Source organism: Chiroxiphia lanceolata, chromosome 1 (assembly GCF_009829145.1).
Source record: "Chiroxiphia lanceolata isolate bChiLan1 chromosome 1, bChiLan1.pri, whole genome shotgun sequence".
Lineage (NCBI taxonomy): Eukaryota > Metazoa > Chordata > Aves > Passeriformes > Pipridae > Chiroxiphia > Chiroxiphia lanceolata.
Window position 1 is genome coordinate 119656537 of NC_045637.1, and position 7734 is coordinate 119664270.

General features: G+C 37.0%; 1 long non-coding RNA gene across 1 annotated transcript; it reads right to left on the reverse strand.

The window, feature by feature from the left end:
- Positions 1–1698: 1698 nt before the first annotated feature.
- Positions 1699–3695, reverse strand: LOC116796634. Its single transcript, XR_004360456.1, has 2 exons — positions 3557–3695; positions 1699–1928 (listed from the first exon to the last, which is right to left on the reverse strand). It is a non-coding gene; the product is annotated as an uncharacterized LOC116796634 (long non-coding RNA).
- Between the last annotated feature and the right edge of the window lie 4039 nt (positions 3696–7734).

Genomic DNA, 7734 nt, shown 5'->3' on the forward strand with positions numbered 1-7734 from the left:
TTTAGGAAAGAAAAAAATGACCAAAACAAGCAGTCAAACATTACATTTTCATCTCCTGATTTGTTTTCTATGACGCATACAAAGAAAATCACACTACTTTACACTTCTCTGAGTCTTTTCAGTGTTGACTGTGCAGTAACAGGCAAAGGAACGTGATCCAGCAGAAGCTGAGTTTATAGCCAAAAGACAGGGTGTTGCTCTTCCTATTACGCCTGTGCATGCCAGTATTTCTTCTCCAAGGGTGAAGTACTTTTCTCTTGGCTTCTGTAACTGTTCTTGAAGAGCCCATGGTCTTCTCAGAGTTGATGTCATGTATTTGTGTAAATGTGGCTACAAAACACTGTCTCCAGGTATTTTTACATCATTCAACAAAGATAAAGTAGCATTACATAACACTGTCTCCAGGTATTTTTACATCATTCAGCAAAGACAAAGTAGCATTACATTATAAACTCTGGTCACCTGTAACTATGGTTTTCACCAATTCAAGATGAAGCTGTGCTTCATTTGTTCGGGACACACTTTAGATTTCATGCTTTAAACAGTTTTATGGAGGAAACATAGTTTGGACCGAAGTTTTCTTATTGTGATATAAGAATTAAGGATGATTAAAATACTTGTAATTATCTTAGTGGTGGGGTTTGCATAATTATAGCAGCTTATTCTGCACCCTGGTTCAATTCCACTGGCGAACGCAAGTTGCCCTGAAAAGACAATTCTATCTGAAGCAGCATTTGAAAAAGTGAAATTTCAATTCTGCTAAGCTAATATACTGTAGTATGTCCTGTAAATGTTCTTCTTGTTTCACAATTCATCAGCTAACACTGGACTTCAGGCTGTTTATTAAAAACACTAATCATTAGTTCATTTAAAAGCATTAGATTGTTTCAAATATATGGCATATGTTTGAGAAACAAACATGACCCATTGAGTATCATTTGAGGGCTATGAGTGCTCTGTTAATTTGAAAAACACACTGTAAATCAAGATTTAAAAACATCTTTGCACCCCGAACACTTGCATTAATCCTGTGTATAGACAGAGTTGGCTTGCAATCATTACAACTCTGTTTAGCCTTTCTAGATCTAACCAAAGAAAACATTTTCTTTCTTCCTTGTCAAAACAGTGGAAGTATCCGCTCAGGAGATATGATTTATTTGATAGAAATGTTCAGAGCAGATATTTCAGTTCTCACAATGGCTCATTCCTACAGAGATTGACAGCTGACTGAGTTTATTGCCTGGTTATCACATGAAGTCAAATTCTAACAATGACTAATGCTTTGCACAGCTGTAACTGCTCTCTGAACTACCTCATGTAATCGATTAAACTTGAATCAATGTTATGGGAGTGTTTTACAATGTGGAAGCATTTTTGCTTGTTCAGTGCAGCCAACAAACTTACCCCCTGTAGGAGTATACACATCAGGAACTCCAGCAGTATGAGTCAAAAATCGTATTTACGTGCAGCCAGGCAAGCCCAGTATTTGTTTCCTCAGGTGGTTTATGAGATACAGTCTTGATTAAGTGACCATCTTCTAAAGCATTGATTCGAACAGTACAGAGACTCCGGTGCACATAGCCAACACTAAATGTATCAGCTTATAGCCACCTTCTGAATGCAGCAGAAACAATAACAGCATCGCTCACTCCCTGCACGCTGTACTCGGGATTTCCAGCAACATCAAAACACTACTCCTGCTGTTCATGCAGTCTTTATTAAAGTGTCCAAGCAGCTCGGAGTGTGCAAGCGAGCCCTTCTCCAGGCCACACAGTGCAGGCTGCATGGGCTTCCACAGCCTCGCTGAACTGGGAGTTTGACGACCTCTGGCTGTTTAGAGTGTCCACAGCCAAGGTCTTCTTTTTTCTCTCAGGCTACCAGCACCCAAACTGCAGCACCACAGTAATTTTCACAGATGTTTCTTGATTCTGTAAATGAAAATTGCAGTATTGAAGCTTCTCTGTGAGATTAGTAATACCATGACCCAGCCTGCTCCATGATAGATAGAAGACTGTTCTGCATATGTTAATGAAGACAACAGGTGTAAAGGAAAATTAAAATATTACATGGAAAGCAGGAAAATTTACAATGGGTAGGATTGATAGAACCGTTTTTCCAGCAGAAATGCAGGCACCTCAGTTATAAGGAGTACAATAAACATTATTCACTGCATAATTCTCTGAAGAGCTATCCTTGCCGAGTAAATGTAAGAAGCTTACTGGTTTTTTCTGGGTGGATTGTCTCAAATTCCAAGCTTTCATTACAACAATCCAGGACTAGGAATTGTTGCCATGTCTGCTTCAGAAAGAGGTTGTTTCACTTGGTTTTGTCAAAGTTTTAGGGAGGCAGTGTCTGTCCCAGTTCATATCCATCCCCACAGGTATGTATTTATTTAATTGAAAAAAAAAAAACCATCTCCCCCCCCCTCTTGTTCAACATCTTTGTTTTACAGCGATGCAGGGGAAAGAAAAAAATTCTCCCTTTTTTTTTAGAACAAGGAAACCTGTGACACATGGTCACAGCAAAATACTTTACAGGCTTTGTAAATTCAAGATTTCATAATATATTTGAAGGTAATAAGAGACACACTGCCTGTATCAATAAGAGATGCACTGCCATACAAATGCATAACTAAGCACTGACCTCACTGAATTTTTACCATACTTCATTGTCATATCTTGTGTAATTTTAGACCAGAAGAATATTTACTTGGATGGGGTATAAAACAGGGTGTATCTCTTTTGATCCTGCAATTTTTCATTTTATTACAGCCACCTAATCACGCAGTTAGATACAGATTTATCTGGTGGATAAAAGAAAAGATCCCTGTGTTTTCCACAATTATGGGAATTTAAGTATTTACATTAAATCTATTTTCTTTTGCACAATTTGTCTTCAGAGAAGTAGTTAAAAAAAAAGACTTCAAAATTTTAGAATCAGTAATTCTATCCTTACGTTTACAGAGAAAATTTCTACAATGTGGAAATATTCTTTAAAAATATTAAAGACAGCAATTGGTAAAAATGTGTACTGTAGCTAAAGAACTAGCAAATATAAGTCTCCTTGCTATCAGAGCTTGTATACACCAGATTGCCCCCCTAACCCTGGTAAGGAGGGTGAGGAGCTGAGGAGCTGAGGAGCTTGAACGAGTTTGCCGCACTAAATTGCATGTATGAGTGACACCTGTGGGATGCTGGAGAAGATGAATGTTCCTTCCCTTATGAATTTGTTCCTGCATACATGGGGTACTGAATCCAGAGACACACCAGGGTATAGACTAGGAAAATTTGAATGCCCTTAATGAGAAGAATAATAAAATGGAATGAAGTGTGGTAGTGTAAATGCTGTGTCGTGCTGCTGGGGAGCAACAAGAGTCTTCACAATGAGCTGAGAGCTGGAAATACAAGATAAGAGACAGTCACAGAAAACTGAGAGAAAACTGTCAGCCACTGTGGGGCACTATGAGCCACGCAAACTATGAGGCAAAATGGCAATAGCTGTGAAAAAGGTAAGTATCACAAAGAATGCAAAGGAGAGGTGTTTCTGGTAAAGATACCTAAATATTGAATAATTCTGAATTCTCATCTCCAATGCTGTGTACTGTCTGTGTACTCTTCAGGAGAGATGAATTCACTTTGGACTACAGCTACTTGGATGAGCACACAGAACCCCTCTCTGACATGTGCAGTATGATTTAGTCTGCAAAAATAAAGGTTGACAGGTGTTACAATCTGCTTAAATATTGCAGAAAGAACTTTCAGATTCGAATATTCCCTTGAGCAAAATTAAAAGCCCCAAGCTACACGAATGGAAAAGCACACCCCATTCAAAAACCTCGTGCCCTTTGTACTCTTGGCCACCTAAGATGTTGAATATTCAACAGGTAACAACTATTTTACCTTGAAAGGTAATTCAAGGTACAGCACAGGGGGGTCTTTTTGCATACAAAGACCTACCACGCGGCCAGAGTAAATTTTTCGTTTCATATATATATTGTACCCTACCTCCACCGCGAAATTCCCTCGGTGTCAAGCCCTGATAGGGCTTTTCACCTTACAGTCTTCGCGAGGCGCCTAAAATTCCTGAAATTAAATGAAAGATGTAAAAAAATTCCAACCCCCCCTGCTTTCCACTTAAATCAATTTACTTATAATAAAACTGGATTATTTTATTTCTCATATGAAGTGACCCTATCAGGTTCAGTGCTTCTCTAGACCCTCAGTCTGCAGGAGTGGGGGAACTGTCTTCTTGAAACACCCCCACAGTTAAAGCCGTGAATACAAGTGGTTAAAGCCAGAGGCCTTACCCTGGGTTGACATTACACTGATCACATCTTTAGAATTGTGTTTAAAAAAGTTTACTCAGCTGATTTTTACACGATCTTACAACTAGTTATTTATTCTCCTTTGTGCTACTTATGTTGTGAATTTTGTTCTCTTACCAGAATTTCATAGACAAAAGAACAAAAATACAAGTAGATAATGTAGATCACATCTAAGGAACCAGCTGCAAGCTGAAAGCTGGCCTTCTCCATCCTTCTGAACTGCACATGTAGCTTAAAGCTGAGTATAAAAAAGAATAATCAAACAGTATTTTTTCACTGTTATAGACTCAAACATACTAAATATATTGGAAAGTAAGTAAATTAACTGTTAAGTAATTAACTTTTCCTTCCGTCTTGGAATAGCAGGCAACATTTCTACAGTGTTCTGAAGGGAAAAACCTTTGTAGTTATATTTTTAGTTTTGTGGTCATATTGTTAATTTCCTACTGTGATAATATTGATTATAATTCTGGAAAAAGAGAGAAAACAAAACAAAATCTTTAATTTGATCCTAAGTGCAAGAAATGTATGGTCTGTATTGAAAAGACCTGAAATGCACCTGATGTTGTAATTAGTATGACTAACAATACCTTTAATATGCCTTCAAGTAATCCTTATTCGTTTAGTTATATCACAAATCAAAAAGTATTCATTCTCAATCTATCATTAGTAATTCTCATGAATAAGAGGAGCCAATCTGTGGCTCCAGTGAGTCCAGCCCGAGACTGAGAAGATGATGCAGAAAACAGTAAATCAGAGAAACTGTTCTAAATGCTTTTGTTATCTTTGTATTAATCAGAACAATAACTACAGCCATGCATTAGCCATTCAATGCAGGCCATGCATCTTGAAGAACAAAATGCATTGTTTTTTATTCTTTCTTGTATAGCAGGCCTCTTGCCCTAATAGATCCCTGAATCTACTATTCCAAAGTTAAGAAAGTCTCTGTCACCAACAATGTGTTTTAACTTATTCTTTCTGTATGTAGTGTTCTATTGCTAGCAAGCAAGAATCAGAGTTAAAATCAAAACTTGCATTTGTCTCCAGTATAGAAAGTTATAATGTGATTAAATTTGTATTATGAATTTAGCTGGAATTTGAAAACAAACTCAAAATTCTATATCATATCCAAACTAGAATAACTTTAAAAGAATGAATTGCCAGTATAGTTTGAATAATACTGTCAAATTACCAGACAATACTACAGTTATTGATATTATATTTCTGTTGCCTTTATTAAAATTGGTATTGTTTTGTTATACTGACTGTTTTACAATGCTTATGTTTATATATGTTTCGTCCCAGTAGTTTTATAATGAGTAACAAGAATTATTTGGAATATCTCTCTCCTCTCTAACTGCTGATGAATATTTTATGTTGTTTTCCTTGTTTTTTATCAATATACTGTTTAAATTGTTCAACAGTAGCATGGTCCAACCACAGACCATGCGGTAGAATGTATTTGTACTTAATTAGATAATACTACTTTAGTCTGTGTTTAGTCTAGAGTAAGCGCTAATAGAAGAGAACTTCGTCCCTGGAGCAAATATCTTGTACAGTTTGAGTTTAATTCTATTTTACTATTAGTTGACAGCCCTCCAAAAACTTTTGAAAGAGAAAGTGAAAAAGAAAATGATGTTAAGAAAGGCTCCCGAAATACAACACGCAAGTGCAAAAGAAGCACCACTTACATGATGAGAGAGAGGCTGAAGGCCTGTAGCTGAGCGATACTGGCCATATCTACCCAAGCAGATGTCGCACACAACTTATACAAAAAGCAAATAACTCATACTTAAAGAACAGTAGAACGAAAGTTGTCCTTACATGGAACACTAAGCTCAAAAGTGGTCTTGGTGAAGTCAGTATTAAAACCTACACAGATTTCAACTAAATCAGGACTTCACGTTTCATGCAGTTGTAATGGGCAAACTGGCTCTCACACTCATGCAATGTGGGTGAAAATTGTAAAGTTATAAAAGTACAATATGCAAAGTACATTTGGCAAACAAATGATAAAACTTTCAAAGATTATTTCACAGAAATGTAGGACTAAGTGAGACCTTGAGAAACCACCCTGACTGAACCTCTCATTTCTCTTCACTTCTTCTGCACCTCCTATAGTTTGTCTACATCTTTTTAGAATTGTGGAAAAAGCAGATACAGAGTTCCAGCTGAGGTGTCACCAGTGTTGAGCATACCAGAATAATTTGTCTCATTACCTTGTTTCATTACATTCATGACCTTCCTGCAAATATTTCCCAAAACTACATTATTTCACTCTTTTGCGATACTACTGTATCACTGCCTTATATTTATCTTGCTATCCAGCATAAGCTCTGGATTCCTTCTGCTGTATAACTGACAGGTGGTCATTCCTTGTTTTGTTCCTGTGTATCTGATTTCTGACTTCTTAAGTCTTGATTTTCCAAATCTAAAAGGAGAATTCATCCTGCTGATTGTGGACAATGATTCCAATTTGTTAAGATAGTTCTGCCCTTCACAGTACTTGCCCTCTCTTCCAGCTTGCTCTTACTCATAAATTTTGTAAGCACATTCTTTTTTCCACTATTCAAGTGCTTAATTATCATACAAAACAGGAATGACCTTAGGACAGTCTCTGCTGGAACCTAACTTAAAATTCACTCTCAGTTTGAGGCAAAACATGGGTAACTCAATTTTGAGAGTAATTTTTCACTCTGCCTCTATATTCTACTGTTTGGTAGCAGCATAGAACCATGTCAAACCCATTTCTAACAGCAAGATATATCACCCACAACCCATTTGGTCATGAAGTCGATTATTTCCTTACAGTGTAGCTGTTGATGCCTCTTTTACTCTGTTCTCTTAATAAAAGAGTATCCTGGAGGTTCACAGGATGAGAACAGGAAGGCAGTGCTGTCAGAGAGTCAGAGAAGATCTCTGACTCTTCTCACCCATCACTTAGGCCCTCAGCACCGCTTTTCTCCTCTAGACATTAGTAAAGCTACAAGAGACATGGAGAGCTGCTACATAACCCTACCACTTCTGCCTTTTCCTCATCCTGTTACCCAGATCTGCAGTACCTTATAGCTAGAGAAGAGCGAAGGCATTGCAGATGGGGGACATTGCAAAAAACTGCCTATAATGGTTGGGAACTGGTCTAGGAAAATTTGATTATATTCTCCAATTCTGAACATCTCCCACTTTAAATTTTCTTTAACCAGTTCTGCCTCTCTTCAAGTTAAATTTTAAAAAGGAGGTGAAAAAGAAAATAACTAGATCAGTTTTTAAAATTTGTTTTAAAAATCCATATGTTCATATTAAAATGACATCGCTTAGTCCCTAAAATGCGATATAAATTATTTAACAATAGATTAATAATGTATTGCAGGAAGATATTAATAGTTTAGTGTCAATCTCAATAGAAATAA